Genomic DNA, 21,021 nt, shown 5'->3' on the forward strand with positions numbered 1-21,021 from the left:
ATCGTCCCTCTGTCCTTATACATAGAACTAATCGTCCTGAGACACCGAACGTACTTGTCTTTATAAAGCGCCCCCGTCCTTACATTTCATCAGTTCCCCCACCCTCCCATCCAAATAAAAAGATAAGATAAGAATGCCTTTATTGATCCCACAGTGGGGAAATTTTCGTTGTTACAGTAGCAAAGATATAGGTCACACAGGGGCGGCGGCATAATGTGGCCATTAATGTATAACATTGACGGCAAACATTTAGAATCAAACCTATGTAGATATACGCAGTAACATGTGTGTATATACACATGTGTATACACACCAACCTACATCTACATAAAAAATATGAGGAACACTCATTTCGGCCTGTACATAGTACAGAGGAAAAAATACTCTAAGTGACAGTGCTGCAGTGCTGTAGTGAAATGTAAGGAACAGCATTGGATAAAAATAAAACTAGACTAACAGTAGTGGGGAATGTTGAGTATTGCACGGTATTACAGTAGTGGGGAATATTGGGTATTGCACAATATGAGCTCAGGTGCAGGACTGCACAATTGCACTAATGACCGCCAGTTTGTAGAGACTACACAATGTTCTTGTTAAAGAGTCTGACAGCAGCAGGCAAGAAGGAACGGCGGAATCTCTCCTTTGCACAGCGAGGGTGTAACAGTCTGTCACTGAAGGTGCTGTGGAGTGCTGTTAGGGTGCCCTGGAGGGGGTGGTCCGGGTTGCCCAGCATTGATGACAGCTTGGCCAACATCCTCCTGTCCCCCACCGAGTCCACAGAGTCCAGGGAGCAGCCCAGGACAGAGCCGGCCCTCTTGACCAGTTTGTCCAGCCGCTTCTTGTCCCGGGCCGAGACGCCGCCTGCCCAGGTGACCACTCCCTGGAAGATGACCGATGCAACCACCGAGTCATAAAAGTTCCTGAGGAGTGTCCCCTGAACCCCAAAAGACCTCAGTCTCCTGAGTAGGAAGAGTCTGCTCTGACTCTTCCTATAGAGGGCGTCTGTGTTGTCGCACCAGTCCAGTTTATTGTTCAGATGAACACCCAGGTACTTGTAAGTTGAGACTCTCTCAACATCTGTTCCCCGGATATTCACTGGTGCAGGTGCAGAGTGCTGGCGCCTACCGAAATCCACCACCATTTCTTTGGATTTCCCCGCATTGATCAGGAGGCGGTTCTGCTGGCACCAGTCCACAAAACCCTGAGTAAGTTCTCTGTACTCCCGATCATCTCCGCCTGTGATGAGGCCGACAATCGCAGAGTCGTCAGAGAACTTCTGCAGGTGACAGGTAGGGGTGTTGTAGTTGAAGTCCGAGGTGTAGAGGGTGAACAGGAAGGGAGCCAAGACAGTTCCCTGTGGGGCCCCCGTGCTGCAGAGGAGCACGTCAGACACACAGTCCTGTGTTCTCACATACTGTGGCCGGTTTGTGAGGTAGTCCTGGATCCATGTGGTGAGGTGGTGCGCCACCCCCGCCCGCTCCAGCTTGTCTCCCAGTAGGGTGGGCTGGATGGTGTTGAAAGCACTGGAGAAATCAAAGAACATGATCCTCACAGTGCTCCCCGCCTTCTCCAGGTGGGAGAGTGAAGTGTGGAGGAGGTAGATGATGGCATCATCCACACTGATGCCAGGCTGGTATGCGAACTGGAGTGGGTCCATTGAGGAGCTCACCAGGGGGCGCAGGTGGACAAGGACCAGTCTCTCCAGGGTCTTCATCAGGTGAGACGTCAGCGCCACTGGTCTGAAGCTGTTGAGCTCCTTCGGGTGGGGGGTCTTTGGCACCGGGACCAGGCAGGATGTTTTCCATAGCTGGGGGACCCTGCCCAGCTTCAGGCTCAGGTTGAACATGTGCTGGACAATTCCACACAGCTGGTCTGCGCAGGATTTGAGGAGCTGGGGGCTGATGCCATCTGGACCCGCTGCCTTCCTCGCCTTCATCTTCTTCAGCTGGTTCCTCACCTGAGATGTTGTGAAGGCCAAGGCTGGACAGGAAGGAGTGGTGGCTATCTGGTGTAGCTGGGAGCTGGAGTCTGTGGAGAAAAGAGGGGAGGGGGTGACACGCCCAGCAGGAGGAGTAGGTGGAGACTGCAGCAGGAGAGACTGAGTGGAGGCAGGCATCTGATCGAACCTATTGAAAAAGAGATTCAGCTCATTTGCCCACTGCAGGTCCCCCTCAGTCCGGGTCTTGGGTTGTCCGTGGCCTGAGATGGTCTTCAGGCCCCTCCAGACTCCCCTGGCGTTATTCTGCAGCAGCTGCTCCTCCATCCTCTTCCTGTATGGTGGTGGATTTCGGTAGGCGCCAGCACTCTTCACCTGCACCAGTGAATATCCGGGGAACAGATGTTGAGAGAGTCTCAACTTACAAGTACCTGGGTGTTCATCTGAACAATAATCTGGACTGGTGCGACAACACAGACGCCCTCTATAGGAAGAGTCAGAGCAGACTCTTCCTACTCAGGAGACTGAGGTCTTTTGGGGTTCAGGGGACACTCCTCAGGAACTTTTATGACTCGGTGGTTGCATCGGTCATCTTCCAGGGAGTGGTCACCTGGGCAGGCGGCGTCTCGGCCCGGGACAAGAAGCGGCTGGACAAACTGGTCAAGAGGGCCGGCTCTGTCCTGGGCTGCTCCCTGGACTCTGTGGACTCGGTGGGGGACAGGAGGATGTTGGCCAAGCTGTCATCAATGCTGGGCAACCCGGACCACCCCCTCCAGGGCACCCTAACAGCACTCCATAGCACCTTCAGTGACAGACTGTTACACCCTCGCTGTGCAAAGGAGAGATTCCGCCGTTCCTTCTTGCCTGCTGCTGTCAGACTCTTTAACAAGAACATTGTGTAGTCTCTACAAACTGGCGGTCATTAGTGCAATTGTGCAGTCCTGCACCTGAGCTCATATCGTGCAATACCCAATATTCCCCACTACTGTAATACCGTGCAATACTCAACATTCCCCACTACTGTTAGTCTAGTTTTATTTTTATCCAATGCTGTTCCTTACATTTCACTACAGCACTGCAGCACTGTCACTTAGAGTATTTTTTCCTCTGTACTATGTACAGGCCGAAATGAGTGTTCCTCATATTTTTTATGTAGGTTGGTGTGTATACACATGTGTATATACACATGTTACTGCGTATATCTACATAGGTTTGATTCTAAATATTTGCCGTCAATGTTATACATTAATGGCCACATTATGCCGCCGCCCCTGTGTGACCTATATCTTTGCTACTGTAACAACGAAAATTTCCCCACTGTGGGATCAATAAAGGCATTCTTATCTTATCTTATCTGTAGGACCTTTTCCCCTCTCTGATCCTCCTCCCGGTACAAAAAGCGGTCATTCATTACGCCGTGGGAGAGATGCTAACGGCAGAGGTTTCATAATTCATAAATATTATTTAAAGCTCATCTGGCTAATTTCCTACTCACATCCACTTACCGGCTGGAAGTATTGTGAGTGGATTGAATTGTTTAACCAAGATAGCTGCCAACACAACCACCATCGATCACCAAACTACGGAACATCCAGAGAATATTTAAGATTGCATTACAATGCAATACTATTGCGTTTTATTGCAAAACTGAAACGCAATATGTTTTCATTTTTTGTGTTATTTCACAATAAACATTTTTTTTTTGCAAAATAATTTTATTTTAGGAGGAGAATGAAAGACTTCTACTTCCTGTTGTAGCTTTAAGTGTACGGCGGTGCTGGCATGAGCATGAATGATGGATGGATGGACCATTCCATCCCTGGGACGGAATGCCAATCTCTGGGTTTGTCAATCACATTTACTATACCTTTCTGTATAGTAATCCCTAAATTTAAGGTTCGAATGGCGATTCTGCGTTGCCTATCAATTTCTGATAAATTGTCAGAACTGTCAAAATTATGTATTTTTGCAAAATTACAACCAGGAATTCATAGCACCCTTTCTACTCTCTCTCAGCTCACCTGTTTTCTGAAGCTGAGCCATAATTGTTCGTTATCCAAGCCCTGAGCAACTGTGATGTCATTTTCAGTCGACGAAAGATATGTTTGGGTTGACTTCCCTTTAACTCAGTGTGAAAAAAATAATCATAATAAAAAAAATAAAAAAAATCCCCCCCAAAAAAAAAATCGACAGCATTGGTCTTAAAAGCTAGCGGAAAAACACGTAAAATCTATGCGTATATTTTCAATAAGCTTGCTGGACTTGTGATTGGTGCCACAATGAAATCATTGCATTTGATGCCCATTACTCTGAAAGAAGACCATAAGGAAACAAATCCAAAATGAAGACAGAAAGCTGATAAAAAAACAATGCATCGCTCATTGCTGTGGAGAAAGCGTGCACTAATTTATGGTTCATTATCAGCATGTGCCATGCTTGCTCACTGAGGAATAGGCACACACTGAGGAATAGGCACACAGTGACAGGTGCCGTCAGTGAAAATGAGCTACAAGCCTTCTTAACAACCCCCTTCACATTACAAGTAAATAGTACTCAAAAGGCATCCACTCTACTCGGGGATATCAATGGAAGAGAACGTTGGTGACAAGGATATAAGGGTGCATTTACATCTAATGCACTGCTTTCTTGATTTGTTATGCTGCAAATTAAATCATTACTTTGAAAAAAATCAACTCACAACTAAAGAGCTACAGTGACGGAGCAGTTTGACGGCGTCCTTCCTAAATAACATTCACAAGTTGCCATAGCTTCCAAATGTAAAATCAAGCCACTATTTCTTCTCTGTTGTGGTTAAGTTTGTGATTGATTGTGGATTATCAAAGATGCTCCTCGCACTTGTAAATAAGCATTACTTAAACCGGGTGAGGCTGTTGGAAAAGCAATCACATGAAAACAGATTGGATTTGGCATCCATCATTATATGCTCTAGAAATGATCTTTTTTTTTTTTAAATGAAACTATAGATATTTTTTGAGGGGGGGGGGCTGTATTATATACAGTATGTGTTTATCTTGTAAAAGGCACACAAAGAGGTTGAATAAGAGGAAAGCCATGTGTTCTTTTTTTGAGCCAAGTGTCTCCAACTGTGGATTATGAACATTCTTTTGTGCAGATGACTGTCAATACGTGTCTTAAACCTGCTCCTGCTGTTCCCTACTCTTGCTTTTTATTCTACCATTACATCCATCTATCATATTTGCATGTGCAAACTATATATTTTTTCTTTGTATCCATAATTATTCAACCTTGGCTGTGTTTGATTTCTTAAATGATGTCCATTCTCGTCAGTGCTATTTAACCCTCCGCCCTTGTGACTTGAATGCCCAGAGCTTTACAAATGCTGTCCTACCGTTAGCCCATCTTTTAAAGGCAATTAATCCAGTATTTATTATTCTATTCATATTCTTTTGCATACATTTATATGCAGGTGCAAATGCCATTTAACAAATGTAGATAGCAGTTTCTGCTCAAAGCTTTTATGATTTGAATTTACCTTTACTCCAATTTGTATAAAAACTGTGGAATTTTGATGGACATATCACAGCGTAATTCACTCCAGTCACCTGTCAACATTAATTTCATACTATCACTGCTCTGTTGCTCACATGGAGTGAGAGTGGACCAAAAGTGTGGTCATGCAATTGGTTTCTGTTTAATCTTCTCTTGTATAAATGACACACTAGATGGGTTATTTGACAAAAGCATTTGTGGATTATTCACTAAGTCTGTCTCATTCATTTAACCTCATAAAATAAACTATTTAAAAAAAGAGAAAAGGGAGAGAGGTTATTTGTCTCATCCATTACAGGACGATCAAGTCAAACACATCAATGTCTCTCGTAGGTATTTTTCGAGGGAAAAAAAATATATTTCACAAAGAAATCAGAAAGTGTATACTAATCGTGACCTTTATTGGCTGACCGTGTGCACAATGCCTACAAAATGCTCATCGCCATCCCTTTTGCCTGATCTCCAGGTCATGGTTCTTTTTCTGGTCTGGGATTTGCCAGTGATGACTACAATAAACTCTGGATGTGTTATTCAAATCAGTATATCAGTATTCATTAAAGTGACACATCTGTATTATATGTCACTAAACCCACTTGCCTTGATGGATTATGACACTGTTTAAATTAGAAGTGAAGAGAGTGCAGACATCGACCAAGGTCCATTCAATATTTCCTGAGACTTTAATCAAAATGTCTTGATCTGGTCCAGGATTTGTTACCTTCCCCTTTGATTCATGTTCCACCACTGATGTTTCAACAGAGGCATGTTTTTTTTTTTTTTAAAGAAGAACCTAGTAACTCAGAAACATAAAGCTCAATATTACAAAGTAAAAAAAAAATAAAATAAATAAAAATGTGAAAGTGTGTCATTATTAATGTAATGTATATTTAAATGCAATGCAAAGTGTCAATTCTTGCATTAACAGAGTTATTTATTGAATTTCTGAACTAAAACAAAAAAATTAATGGAATCCTTGACCTGACCACAGATAACTGAAATAAATAGGTGTTTGAAGATCAGTATTGGATTAAATTATCCCCAACACCCTGACTGGTTGCCAGTCAATAGCAGGGCACATAGACAATCATCCACACTCACATTGACACCTCTGATCCACTACTACCTACTACTGTGTGAGCCATATACAGTTACAGGGACGGAGCCAAAATGTAGTTAATGGGTGGGTCTGGAAAAATCAGGGTTGGCCTGAATATTTCTCTCATTGAGCACAATCCTCCTGTCCCGACACATCGCATTTTCAAATAAAACGACAAATTGAATAATATGAAGTTCGGATATTCCTTAGACAACCACAATTATGCCATTTTTAATATTCAATAAAATAAAAAACACGAAACACTAATTCAAAAATAATTTAATAATCTACGAACCATGTAAATTTTTTTTTTTTTTTTTCCATGAATCCCACTGGGTGGGCAGTCTGTTAATCTGGGTGGGCCTGTGCAGTATATGACCTCTGGACTAGGGATGCACATTCTGAATATTGTTTTAAAGCTTTACTCCGCAGGATTTTGCCCCAAAATACCTTTATCTCTATCTTTACCCTTTCTTTTGACCATTTATGACTCACACGTCTAATAAACAGCAGATTAACACTTTGTAGACAGTTGTGTCATTTGCTGTTGCCATAGTTGCAGTACTACCGCGAGAGAACTAAAACGTGAACGTGATCTGAGTCAGCTGTATTTGTTTAGCTGGCTGCGGTCCACACACAAGTGCCTCCTGTGCTTAACTCGTTTAATAGAAGATAAGATAAGATAAGAGATAAGAATGCCTTTATTGATCCCACAGTGGGGAAATTTTCATTGTTACAGCAGCAAAGATATAGGTCACACAGGGACGGCGGCATAATGTGGCCATTAATGTATAACATTGACGGCAAACATTTAGGATCAAACCTTTGTAAATATACCCAGTAACATGTGTATATACACATGTATATACACACCAACCTACATCTACATAAAAAGTATGAGGAACACTCAATTTTGGCCTGTACACAGTACAGAGGAAAAATACTTTAAGTAAGTGACAGTGCTGCAGTGCTGTAGTGAAATGTAAGGGACAGCATTGGATAAAAATAAAACTAGACTAACAGTATTTGGGAATGTTGAGTATTGCACGGTATTACAGTAGTGGGGAATATTGGGTATTGCATGATATGAGCACAGGTGCAGGACTGCACAATTGCACTAATGTCCGCCAGTTGAAAGAGACTACACAATGTTCTTGTTAAAGAGTCTGACAGCAGCCGGCAAGAAGGAACGGCGGAATCTCTCCTTTGCACAGCGAGGGTGTAACAGTCTGTCACTGAAGGAGCTGTGGTGTGCTGTAAGGGTGCCCTGGAGGGGGTGGTCCGGGTTGTCCAGGATTGATGACAGCTTGGCCAACATCCTCCGGTCCCCCACAGAGTCCACAGAGTGCAGGGAGCAGCCCAGGACAGAGCCGGCCCTCCTGACCAGTTTGTCCAGCCGCTTCTTGTCCCGGGCCGAGACGCCGCCTGCCCAGGTGACCACTCCCTGGAAGATGACCGATGCAACCGCCGAGTCATAAAAGTTCCTGAGGAGTGTCCCCTGAACCCCAAAAGACCTCAGTCTCCTGAGTAGGAAGAGTCTGCTCTGACTCTTCCTATAGAGGGCGTCTGTGTTGTCGCACCAGTCCAGTTTATTGTTCAGATGAACATCCAGGTACTTGTAAGTTGAGACTCTCTCAACATCTGTTCCCCGGATATTCACTGGTGCAGGTGAAGAGTGCTGGCGCCTACCGAAATCCACCACCATTTCTTTGGATTTCCCCGCATTGATCAGGACGCGGTTCTGCTGGCACCAGTCCACAAAACCCTGAGTAAGTTCTCTGTACTCCCGATCATCTCCGCCTGTGATGAGGCCGACAATCGCAGAGAACTTCTGCAGGTGACAGGTAGGGGTGTTGTAGTTGAAGTCCGAGGTGTCGAGGGTGAACAGGAAGGGAGCCAAGACAGTTCCCTGTGGGGCCCCCGTGCTACAGAGGCGCACGTCAGACACACAGTCCTGTGTCCTCACATACTGTGGCCGGTTTGTGAGGTAGTCCTGGATCCATGTGGTGAGGTGGTGGGCCACCCCCGCCTGCTCCAGCTTGTCTCCCAGTAGGGTGGGCTGGATGGTGTTGAAAGCACTGGAGAAATCAAAGAACATGATCCTCACAGTGCTCCCCGCCTTCTCCAGGTGGGAGAGTGAAGTGTGGAGGAGGTAGATGATGGCATCATCCACACTGATGCCAGGCTGGTATGCGAACTGGAGTGGGTCCATTGAGGAGCTCACCAGGGGGCGCAGGTGGACAAGGACCAGTCTCTCCAGGGTCTTCATCAGGTGAGACGTCAGCGCCACTGGTCTGAAGCTGTTGAGCTCCTTCGGGTGGGGGGTAAGAATTCCCACACATCTTAGCATTGCTTAGGGTATTCTATGTCAAAAATAAAGAATGCCTTAAAGCCGACATCAACACCGTAAATTAGCGACTTAATTAACACTTGTCCTGCAACAACTACAAACACTGGGGTTACTTTCTGATTATTTCCAAGTGTCAGGATGTATGGGTGTGGTTTTGATTTGTTGGCCTCAAGATATTCCACCATGTTTGTCCGAGGCTAAAAAAGAAACAAAGAATCCAAGAGAGCAAAAGAGTATGAATAAGGAGAAAATGTGCACAAATTAAGCGATGGTTTGGTATTAAAATAAATGCATGCGACCCACATGACTTCTTTAGAGTCAACCTCAAACAATTCAATGTCGCGTGTTTGGCTGATGCAATAATTTTCTTATGGAATTTTATGCTTTTATCTGAATTTGGCCAGTCAGACACAAACTCAAATGGGTATCGCCACCAAAATGTTTAACATTATCTAGTGTAATTACAATTAATTAGCTAAGAATACATTGAGCTTGCTTATTTTGATGCTTGACAAATAAAAAAAAAAACATTTATATTTGATAAAAATGTCATTTCTTTAGTAACATGTTAAACATTGCAATAATATTGATATTGCTATATTCAACATCACATTTTTTTTTTAATATCGTGTTTGTATACACACAAATACATACATACACATATACATATACTGTATATGAATAACACAGCCAAATTTGGTGTCTTGTTTAATGTAAAAGGTGACAGGTTTGCTTTCTTCCAGCATGCATTTATCTTAAAAAGTGACTGTGGCAGTGATGGAGACAGTATGTGGAGGTTGGAGAATATAGAGATTAAGTGAGTAAATCTAAAATACTTACATTTCAACATATCACATCCCAGTCGTCCCTTAACATCAATCTCTTTCCAGAAGTGCAGCTGTTCTTGGTAATCGTATGGTTAATGACTAAACTAATATGGGAGACAATGTCAACTAGGCATTTTCAACATATAAAAACCTGTCAAATTAGTACTATTTACAACTGACAAAGCTATGCGCACCAACACACCTGATGGCGGCAAACCTATCTAAAAAAAAAAGTCTATAGCGCAAGGATATTTATAAACTGTCATCATCCTCTCTGAATGACTTGACTGCATGGAGGGGATGGTGATCAAGCAGCTGCAAAAACTTGAACGGGAATCACACTATATGCAAATAAATGTCGATCAAACCACTGAGTTTCCCACTTCATTACAACAAGCATTATTGTTGGTGTGCGCTTGCTCAAGCAGTAAAACTGACTGCATGACACCAAACTGAGGCTCTCCGTTTTAATCATAGGACAGGAATAATGTCATGCCTGCTCTATATTCAGTTCCGTTAAATGTAACCCAGGCTGTTACATACAGTTCACTACAAAGGGGAATTCCTTCCAAACCACTTTTGATCTCTTTAAATCCCTCAATGTTGGCCAGCAATGTACTGTGGCCTTGACCAACTTCTATGTTGTTGTGCAATACAGTTTCACTCAGGAAATTGTAGCACTGCATCATCTGATGGCGAAATGCCATGGTTTTACAAATGTTTCTGAAGTCGCAAGTTACATGGCTGACCTATTTGAAAAATGCATGGCGAGATTCAAATCTCATCGCCCAGAATTGTCTCAAGGGTCCAAGTTTTCGAATAACTCCTGGGTAATGGAGCATGAAGTCGTGCGTTGGACGTAAATGAAGGTGAGGATAGAGCTCCAGAAAGAGGGAGTGATGCTCTTCAATGATTTTGCTTAAGTAAAGTGTCGCTGCCACAGTGAGCGAAGGAGAAGAGATGCACTCCATGCACAAGAGTAAACGAAGTAATAGTTCCCAATACATATCTTCAGGGATTAGGTCACCAAGCATAGTGGGCAGTAACCTCAATAAGCACCACATTTGAGATGCTGACTGCCGCATGGAACTTTCAGGGTTTCTGAGATCACTCTTAGTCAAGACAGAAGGTTTGTTACCCTTATCACAAAATCCATAGTTAAAGCTTGTTATTCTGTAATTAAGCTTTTCTAGTGTGAGAAGCTTTTGCTCGATTAGCGAATTTAAATTGAAAAATATTTAAGAGGGACGTGGTTGCTGGTGAATGGGGCTGGCTGCAGGTGACGTAGTCACTCCCTGTTCATTTTTGTTTGATACCGCTGTCTTTTGTTTAGTGCACCTTCTTCGACATAACCTTCATTTATCCTTTATCGGTTTGTTTTCCCCAAAATTTTGATAATTCATTACTCAGCCAATTTTATCCATTCGTGTGTGCACTAGTGCAGTCGGGATTAGGGTAATCACTCCATTTTGTTGTTTCAATGGCGAGGTCTTTTTTTTCCCCATTTACCCCTTCCAACTCTCACACCTATGTTAGACCCCTCCTCGCCTCCTCAAGATGGCAAGGAGGAGGGGTCGGAACTAGAGATAAACCAATTATCAGCCGGGCCGATTATCGAGGCAGATATTTGGCATTTTGGCGATTATCGGCATCGGCCTTTCTTTTATTTATTTTAAGGCCGATAAATTAAAAGCTGTTTTATTGCAACTTTCTGCAGCGTGGTTCTTTCTGTCTCTCTGTGCTCTCTCAACTGGCCCTGCCTCCAAAGCAGATTGGCCGCCCACAGCACCATCTGATTGGTTCCTTGTGCAGTGGGTAACAGCCAATCAGCGTAAAGATGCCTGTGTCTCTCTCGCAACACGGCACAGGAGAAATGCAAGGTATTAAACAGACTTTGAGGAAATGTTAATAAATGTCAGACTACTATAACTGACAAGCACTTGTAACATTACTATGAGCCCTTCTATGTCTTATAAACACAAGGTGCAGTTCTGCTTGCCACAGTAAGATGTCTTGCCTTGAAGCTAACCGCTTCGTTATTGTCACAATGCAGAAGTGAACTGCTTTGTGAACGACATTGCTGCAGTGAAGTTGCTCATAATATAGGGAAAAGTTGATAAAAGTAAGAAGTGAGTGAGTGCGTGCGTGTCTGTGTGTAACCCACATTTCATGAAAATCTAAACTGGACTCAACTTTATGTAACCGAGCGGAAGGCAAGGCCCCTTTTTTCCCTTTTAAATTGTGGAGGTAGGTCAGGGAACAAATAAGAATGAGCAAGAGTAGTGGCAACAATAACAATTAATTCAAGTTACATCAAGATAAATACGTTAGTCTATTTTAAATGAGAAAATATTTTACACTTCATTGCAAACCAAATCGAAACTAAAGTAGCTTTAATAGAAAAAAAAAAATCACTGCAAACTCAAACTGAATGCAAAATAACCAACAAAACATACAAACACTGCAAACTCAAACTTAATGCAAAGTAACCAAACAAACAAACACAGTCAATGTTCTGTTAAAAGCGTGTCAAATTCATTTATCCTATTCAAAAGCTAACCTCATTGAGAGCGGGTTTGAATGATTACACTGGAGAGCGTATTGTGATAATGGTAATCTAGTTGAGAGCTTAATCACAACAGCAGCGGCCAACTGAAACGGAGAACGCAGCTAGTATTTCTGTTGTTTAGGTCAATACAAGAACCTTAAAATTTTAATTACCTGCTGCACTGAAGCCAACCAAACTCAAAACGCCACTCTGACAGTTGCACCACCAAGAGCCACTTTGCTTCCCAGCAGCATCCACGAAGATTACGGCATGCACAGGTGTTGTGCATAGGCTAATTTAAAGGCACCGGAGAGCGTGGGCGGCGAGACACTGGCGACATGTTCACTGTCACTCGGAAAACTGAGTGCCCCAACTAACCACCTGGTAACATCTATTTATAGAGCACTTTAAAACAACCACCACTCCATACAAAGTAGTGCTGTACATGGTGCAAAAATTGTCGGCAGAGTACTGTATGTGAAAGTCCGGTCACATGCATTTAGAGCAAAAGTGTGACTTTTTCTTCTACCACAGAAAGTCAGAACACCCACAAAAAGCAATGGAGAGAAGACACAGTCTTGTTGATAAGATTCTTTTTCTGGCTAGTAGCTGCGTTGAGGATGCACGTATCTGTTTTTGAACTTTAAAACAAAGATGTGTGAAAGATAAACATTTAAGTTATAGTGGATTTTTAGAAAATTGTAGTAAACTTTAAGGTGATGTTTGTTTTCAGTGAAGTATAAGACATGCATCTGATCCTGGGAGCTCCCCGACACTTTTTGTTAGACTTGTATAACAAAGTTGTCTATTTTCTAAGACCTAAAAAATCTTTAAAATGTTGTAAATCACTAAAGTTTTTTTAAATATACAAGTGCTTAAAGGCATTTAAACTAAGTCAAGTGCTGGAGTTTTTACATTTTTCAAAATTTTGACACCATTTTCTTCCTTTTTTCTACAAATGAATATCGGCTTCAAATATCGGTTTTCGGCCTCCTTGATTACTAATAATCGGCATCGGTATCGGCCCTGAAAAAAAGCATATCAGTCTATTTCTAGTTGTAACATATACGATACTGTCAGTGGCTAGGAGATTGGTAAAATCTCTTCTGCCATAAAATGATAACATCACTTTGCAGAGCAGCTCAATACTAACTAGCAACTCTAATTCCCCTTTAAACACAAATGTAATTGGCTCTGACATGTTTAGGAATTTTGAAGGAGTTCTCCAGCATATAGCAAACAATGTAAATGTTAGTAATTAATATTTGTCCTCATCATTGTCCATTCACGGTTCATTTGCATAATCAGTCAGTCTGCACAGTGCCTGGCGGGACAAAGTTGACATGAGGTGAAGCCACTGACAAACCATCTTTATAGGGATTTTGTCTGGGATGAGTCACATAAATTCTGCCCAAATGTTGATCAGCAAGCACAAATGCCTATTAACACATTGCAATTAGAAAATCCATAATAACTGTTGTTGTGAAGTAATCAAAGCTTTCCCTCTGGCCATATCTTAGGAATCATCGTGTACATAATATTTTATTCAAGAGTTGCTCGCACGGTCAGTGTTGTGCACTAATTGGAGGGTACCGTGCATGGCATGTTGTGGTTTTACTTGGGCAGCATGACTTTTTTGGTATTGTTATTGTGGAGGCACTATTTGACTAAAGTGAACCAGCTGGAATTAGGCAGTCAACTTTAGTTACAGACAATGGGACTATTGGGTGTTGGGGTAATATACAATAAACATCATTGCACTGTCAAAACAAGGTAGATGTTGCAGTAGAGCATCATGGCTGGGCAAGGCAGCTTTATTTGTATAGTGCATTTCATATACAAGGTAACTCAATGTGCGTCACATAAATTAAAAAAAAACATTTAAAGGCATTTCCAAACAAGAGAATTCAAAACATGTAAAAGCAAAAGAAAAACACACAAATAGAATAATTTAAGACATTTAAATGTAAAGAAAAAAAAAGTTCCTTACTACAAAAACTAAAAAGAATAGATTATTGAAATGCTTTAAAAGACTGTAAACATAGGCATTGGGGCAAAAACACACAGTAATTATTAACCAGGATTAAAAAGCATCACGGGCGGCACGGTGGTCGACTGGTTAGCACGTCCGCCTCACAGTTCAGAGGTCGTGGGTTCGATCCCGGCTCCGGCCTCCCTGTGTGGAGTTTGCATGTTCTCCCCGTGCCTGCGTGGGTTTTCTCCGGGCACTCCGGTTTCCTCCCACATTCCAAAAACATGCATGGTAAGTTGATTGGATACTCTAAATTGCCCCTAGGTGTGATTGTGAGTGCGGATGTTTGTCTCTGTGTGCCCTGCGATTGGCTGGCAACCAGTTCAGGGTGTCCCCCGCCTACTGCCCAAAGACAGCTGGGATAGGCTCCAGCACGCCCCGCGACCCTTGTGAGGAGAAGCGGTACAGATAATGGATGGATGGATAAAAAGCATCACAGCAAAAGGACTCCTAAAGGTTTCTTTATACTCCCGCATGCAACATCCGCGAGCATGTCGCTGTGGCAATGTTTGGAAGTAACTCAAGAGTTTGAATTCAAATTTCTAACACTGAATTTTTTTTCCCACTGAAATTCAACATGTAAAAAAATTGGCCTGCAAAAAATTCAGTCTGGGTATTTACTGAAGAGCAATCGATCGCCATTGCAGTTCATCCGACGTCCAACCAATCAGGTTTAGCTCCGCCAGTTGAAGAAAAAGACGAAGAAGCCGCTCAGCAATGGCTACCAACAGGGGAGATGTTACTTCAGTGCCTATAACTGCTCCGCTGGTCGAGGTAGATCAGGAAGAAGTTGGACGCTCAGCAATGTCGACCAACAGCAGAGATAGTGCTTCGGTGAGTATGACGACGGGCAGCACATTAAACCATTACAGTTGGTGACAGCACATCGTAGCAATCGTAGTAGCTGTAAGTAGGCAGGGTTTCCATTTTGGCCACCACCGTGTGTACATTGGGGCGCGCTGACGCGCTCTTTATTTTCTATCCAGTGCACAAGTCCCTAGACTGCTCCTCACGTGATGTTTTTTTTTTTGTGTCAGGCGAACTACGAAAGGTGAAATAAGCGTGTATGTGGAAAGATGTCGCCTCTGAAATGTAGAATGGCCATTATAGAGGAGAAACTTCTTGACCAGTGACTTATTATCAGAACAGACATCCTGTGAGTTTCAGCCTCCTTTCATATATAATAGAGGGGAACAATACCTGACATTCATATTCTCACCTGTTAATATTTGCCTGCTGAAAAGGGTAATTACCTTCCTGCAGTGGCCCCGATTCGTGTTCGGGCCATATATAACGGGACAAAATTGTTTTACTTGACTACTTTTGTAAAACTAATGTTTTTGTTTTGTGTGTGTTTGCGTTCTTCCTTTATTTTGGACCGTCTTATTACCGTTAAACATGAAAAACTCTGTTACCTTAGTGTGGCCGAAATATATATGAGTGTTTGATGTTCTCTGAAGCCTACAACTTATTCAATGTAATCTGTTTATTATGTATTCCTTGTACTGCTTCTTAAACAGCTGCTGAAGACCACTGTGGCCACACTGGTCACAAGAATTATTGCAATTCGCACAAGGGTCGCGGGCGTGCTGGAGCCTATCCCAGCTGTCTTTGGGCAGTAGGCGGGGGACACCCTGAATTGGTCGCCAGCCAATCGCAGGGCACACAGAGACAAACATCCGCACTCACAATCACATCTAGGGGCAAATTAGAGAGTCCAATCAACTTACCATGCATGTTTTTAGAATGTGGGAGGAAACCGGAGTACCCGGAGGAAACCCACGCAGGCACGGGGAGAACATGCAAACTCCACGCAGGGAGGCCGGAGCCGGGATCGAACCCACGACCTCTGAACTGTGAGGCGGACGTGTTAACCAGTCGACCACCGTGCCGCCCCTTAGTAAACTTCTGGAACTTAACCTGCCTGTTTCATGTATCGCAAAAGTCTTGGGGATGTCCAGATGAACAGTGCACAGGCGCATGGCTGAGTTTGATCTCTCTGTAACGGCACTCTACAGCACTATGGCAGATGACTAGTTAGATTAGTGTGTGAGAGAGATTCAGTCAAGACACCCTAACTCTGGGTATCGAATGATGAAGGCACTCCTGCAAGCCAGAGGGCTGAGAGTGCAGTATAACCGTGTCAGAGCTTCCATGCGCCGTGTTGACACCACAGGTGTCATTAATCGAATGGTCCATGTCGGATGTATAGCACGGCGGGCCTACTCAGTTCCAGGTCCCCAGTCTCTGATGCACATACTGTAGATACAAACCATAAATTAATTGGGCAAATTCATTTTTTTCTTACATGCAGTATGTCTTGTTGACTTTTGTGTCTCTCTTTCAGCTATAATATTGTTATCTTTGTAGGCATTGATGGGTTTTCCCGCAAGGTTAGCTCAATTGTTTGTACGAAGTGCACATATTTATACACTTGAGTGCCTCATAGACGTGTACTTGCACTTGTGCTGCAGATAATGTATCTTGGTGCAGCCTCCAACAACCTTGCATCAACCACCCTGGCGTTCTTCCGAGAATCGGTTGAGAAGTTTGGTTTTCCTCTCAGGTTAGTGAACAAAGGTTTAGGGTTGGGATTTTACTCTACAACAGTATTACTGTACCAGTGGTGGAAAGTAAACATAAATAAACATTTATGCAATCACAGCACTTAAAGATTTCCTTCAGAAGGGTGTTAATGTACATTAAAAACCTTAAACGTTAAAGTCAGAGTACATCTTACACTTTCTTATAATGTTTATACTTTATATATGTGGATGTCATTTTCTTTCCGTAGGCTACTCTTAATTCTAGAGTTCACTTACACAGGTGATTAAAAAAAATCTTTGTAACACATTATTATAGGTCTTCAACAAGATAATATTTCGTCGCTGTCCTGTGAAAAACACTAATCTCAATTTTTTTTCATTTTCTTATTTATTACATGAATGGTGTTTCCGCATTACAGACATTGCATTAATGTGAAAAGTAAAAATGTTTCCAAAATTGGAGATAAGGATTTTTCACAGGACAGCGACGATATGTGACCGCTAGAATTTGAAGTGACACAGCTTAAAGAATTGTATGGCAGAAAAAATCCCAGGTCAAATATAAGTACAATTCATAATTTATGTATGTTGTAAAGCCTGAATTATTCCTGTTTCATACCCTTTAGTAAGATATTATAAACACATAACGAATGTTTAAGAACTTTGTGATTTCTTTTTTTCAGAATTGTAGTACTTTTTCAACCACTCTAATTGCACTGTTTTTTTCAAGCAATTCTTTGGAAGCAATTTTTGATATACCTGTATATTTATATAATATTTGAATGTGTTCTTTCTCCCCTTTAGGATACGTACAGATCAGTTGAAAATGTAGATGTTGCACGCATGATGTTTACAGTCCGAGGCGCTGGAAGGAGCAGCTTTATATCCGGTGTTCACAACCAACGGTTTGTTGAATAGAAAATTGCCACCTCACTGGTAACATGCAATTGTACTGTATGTAAGCATACCATTACATATACACTAATTGTCACACTTGCAGAGGGGATAATAACATGCAGTATGTATGAAACAAGGTCCAGTTCCAAATATAGCGGGTTATGCACAAATGCAAAATTAAGATTCATGGTTTTAACCCTTGTATGGTGTTCGGGTCTGTGGGACCCGCCTTAAGTTTTTATCAAAAGAAAAATGACCCAAGGCATATCTTAAACCTTTTATGATTACATTTTATTTTTTTTAAAAAGGATTAGTAGCACATTAATTCATAAATGTGATATAACAAAGGTAAAGGGCAAATTTTAACAATGTTTGCTGTTCATATGGCTTGCAATTGGGATGGAGGGATCTGTTGAATATTTGAACAGAAAATTGTGTTTTGAAAACCCCTAACTCTAGCGAGTCCACCAGACCCATTAACACTGGCTGAGTAACAAGAATATGAACACAAGACAAGGGTTAAATACATTATAGGTTGGATATCTTGATAATGTTGTGCACTCATGGATAAGAAATGTTTAAAATAACTATTTTTTACTATATATTTTTTTAAGAATTGAGCGGCTATGGAGAGACCTGTGGACAGCTGTGACGTTTGTCTATTATGATGTTCTTTTCTATCTTCAAGAAGAGGGCTACCTCAGATTGGACAATGAAATACACCTCTTCTGCTGCCACTTTGTGTTCCTCCCAAGCCTGCAGGATGACCTTGACACATTCCACAATGGTTGGGATAACCATTCACTCGTAACGGAGAGCAACATGACCCCGAACCAGCTGTCGGAGCTTGGTCGCACTTATTATCCAGTTCCAGATAACACAGAAGTACATGAAAATATGTGATATGAACGAATCATTTACTTTCGGTTTAGATATTTAATTAGAAGCTACAAGTACTAAGTATTTAAAACGGTGTCTGCTGTTACTTCATACAATGTAAATTTGTACTTGTTTGTAGGGAATGGAGATTCCTGACATTGAATGGGAAAGCAGTGGACTTCATGGTGATGACCACACAAGCGTCATTGTTCCAAACAAAGCACGCCCAATTGACCGATGGACAACTTACATCTTTAATCTTTCCAAAACTGTCATTCGTGATCATGTCAGCGCCGCCGTACACTTAAAGTTACAACTCGGAAGTGGAAGTCTTTCATTCTCTTCCTAAAATAACATTGTGTTATTTTGCAATAAAAACAGAAAACCTATTGCATTATAACGCAAAAGTTTTGCAACAAAATGCAACACTATTTCAAAATAATGATTGCATTATATTGCTAATTATTGTCTTAACGCATCTTAAATATTCTCATGATGTCCCCTGGTGGGCTCCGTAGAAGAGCACTCGTCTTCTGTCCATAAAAATCCACGCATGGCTAGTTATTCTAGTGAGGGTGGTTGGGTTGGTAGCTAAGTGCCATCTTGGTTGACACAGCAGTTGTAAACAATTCAATCCACTCAGGACACTTCCACCTGGTAAGTGGATGTAAATTGGAAGTAAGCCATCTAATGAGATTTAAAGTGGAAATACACAAACATCTTTATTTTAAGAATATGTTTTATGCAGGCCCACTAGTTGAAACACAGCATTCTGATTAATATTGCATTTGTTGAAAACTATGTTCGGGTTGAATTATGAAACTTCTGCTGTTAGATTGTCTCCTATGGCGTCATGCATGGACACTACACTTTTATTAGATATATGTGTGTGTGGGGGCCGGGGGGTGTACGGACTACTAAAACATAAGGACGGAAGCGCTTTAAAAGGACAAAGATGGATGGGGACAGAGGACGATTATTTTATGACTAAGAACAGAGGGATGATGACGGGAGGGTACCCAGGTGGCGGACGGAGGTTGGACTGGCAAAATAGGGTAAAGTGCCCATCTCCAGTGACCAGGCATGAACCATAATATTTACTACAAATTTAACACTAAAAGACCAGGACAATTAAAACCCACCTCAGCACTGACATTCCCTGCAACGTTTTTAGGACAAAGCAAGGCCACTGTGTCAGGTCTTTGAGTCATCAATGACCACATAGGGGTTTCTTTAAGACCTCACTTGAGCTGCTTAATTTGCCTTGTAATGCATCCTATAACCTAACAATAGGATAACGAGGACAGAAACCATCAGGATAAAGTGCAGCATTTTCATTTTGTCAGACTTTTTTTCACATAGCAATGTGAATGTATAAGCAACACATCACTCACAAGGTTTAAACAAAGTAACATGAACTCCAACATGTTTGGATTGACATTTCTCAAACTTTCAAAACATTCACTCACGGCATGGATCAACAACTTCTCAAAAAGCCACCTCCTGTTGTTCTCGGTGAGGGAAGGAAGGTCCCATGCAAAAGCCAAGTCCTGCACACTTCATCCTTATCGGACAGGATGGATCCCCCTTCAAGCTTCAAGACAGTCCAGGCATCAACCACAAAATCGCCCGTCAACCACAATGGATACACAATAAAACTGTATCTAATTGGAGAATGTATAACAAAGAAAAAACTTTTTTTTTTTTAAATTAAACATACACGCCCGATTGTTTCTCTGATGTCCAGATCTGGGCAGTCCTCCAGTACAACGGTGGCAGTTTCAGGACTCCCACCAGGCAGAACCTGTACAACAGCAGGACTGAGTCCCTGCAGACATAGTCCTCCATGAAGAAAGGAGTGACCCATCATTCTACCAGCTAACAAGAACATTCCACAAGAAAGTGTGAGGCTGCGGGGACTAAATGGCCAGGCTCCCCTTCAAATAGCCATGTAATATTTGAATTTGCTGTTAGGACTAGGGTTGCCAACTGTCCCGTATTAGCCGGGACATCCCGTATTTTGGGCTAATTTGGTTTGTCCCATACATTGACTATCAACTCTTGCAAATACAGAAAACTGCAATCTACAGATCCTGTAATATAAGATGCTTTTAGTAAAGCTTTGGATGGCGATCGATTGTCAAAGACAGACACAGACGGGTTGGCAGCTCAATGTCTTTTCCTTTTATACTTGCTCGAACATACATTGCTGGTTCTTAAACAGTGATAGCACATTACAGCGCTCCTAGTGTAGAGTCTCGGTACTACACCACAGATCCTAGATCAGATAAAGCGTCAAATCTCAGAACAATCGGCAATCACTCCACCTGTTATGTAAGGACTTCTCTCTGGCTGCGCAAAACGACAGAAGACTGCTTG

General features: G+C 42.2%; 1 long non-coding RNA gene and 1 pseudogene across 1 annotated transcript in view; one reads left to right on the top strand and one right to left on the bottom strand.

The window, feature by feature from the left end:
- LOC147152230 (uncharacterized) overlaps window positions 1–12,551 on the bottom strand; it is a 35,448-nt gene extending 22,897 nt beyond the window's left edge. Inside the window, exon 1 of the long non-coding RNA XR_015089873.1 lies at window positions 12,462–12,551. This is a non-coding gene — a long non-coding RNA (uncharacterized LOC147152230). The remainder of the gene's footprint in view (window positions 1–12,461) is intronic.
- Window positions 12,552–15,037: 2,486 nt separating this feature from the next.
- On the top strand, window positions 15,038–20,482 carry LOC147152231 (uncharacterized; annotated as a pseudogene).
- The last annotated feature ends 539 nt before the right edge of the window (window positions 20,483–21,021 follow it).

The sequence above is a fragment of the Filicampus tigris genome, chromosome 2 (assembly GCF_054856515.1).
Source record: "Filicampus tigris isolate MCC_2025a chromosome 2, RoL_Ftig_1.0, whole genome shotgun sequence".
Lineage (NCBI taxonomy): Eukaryota > Metazoa > Chordata > Actinopteri > Syngnathiformes > Syngnathidae > Filicampus > Filicampus tigris.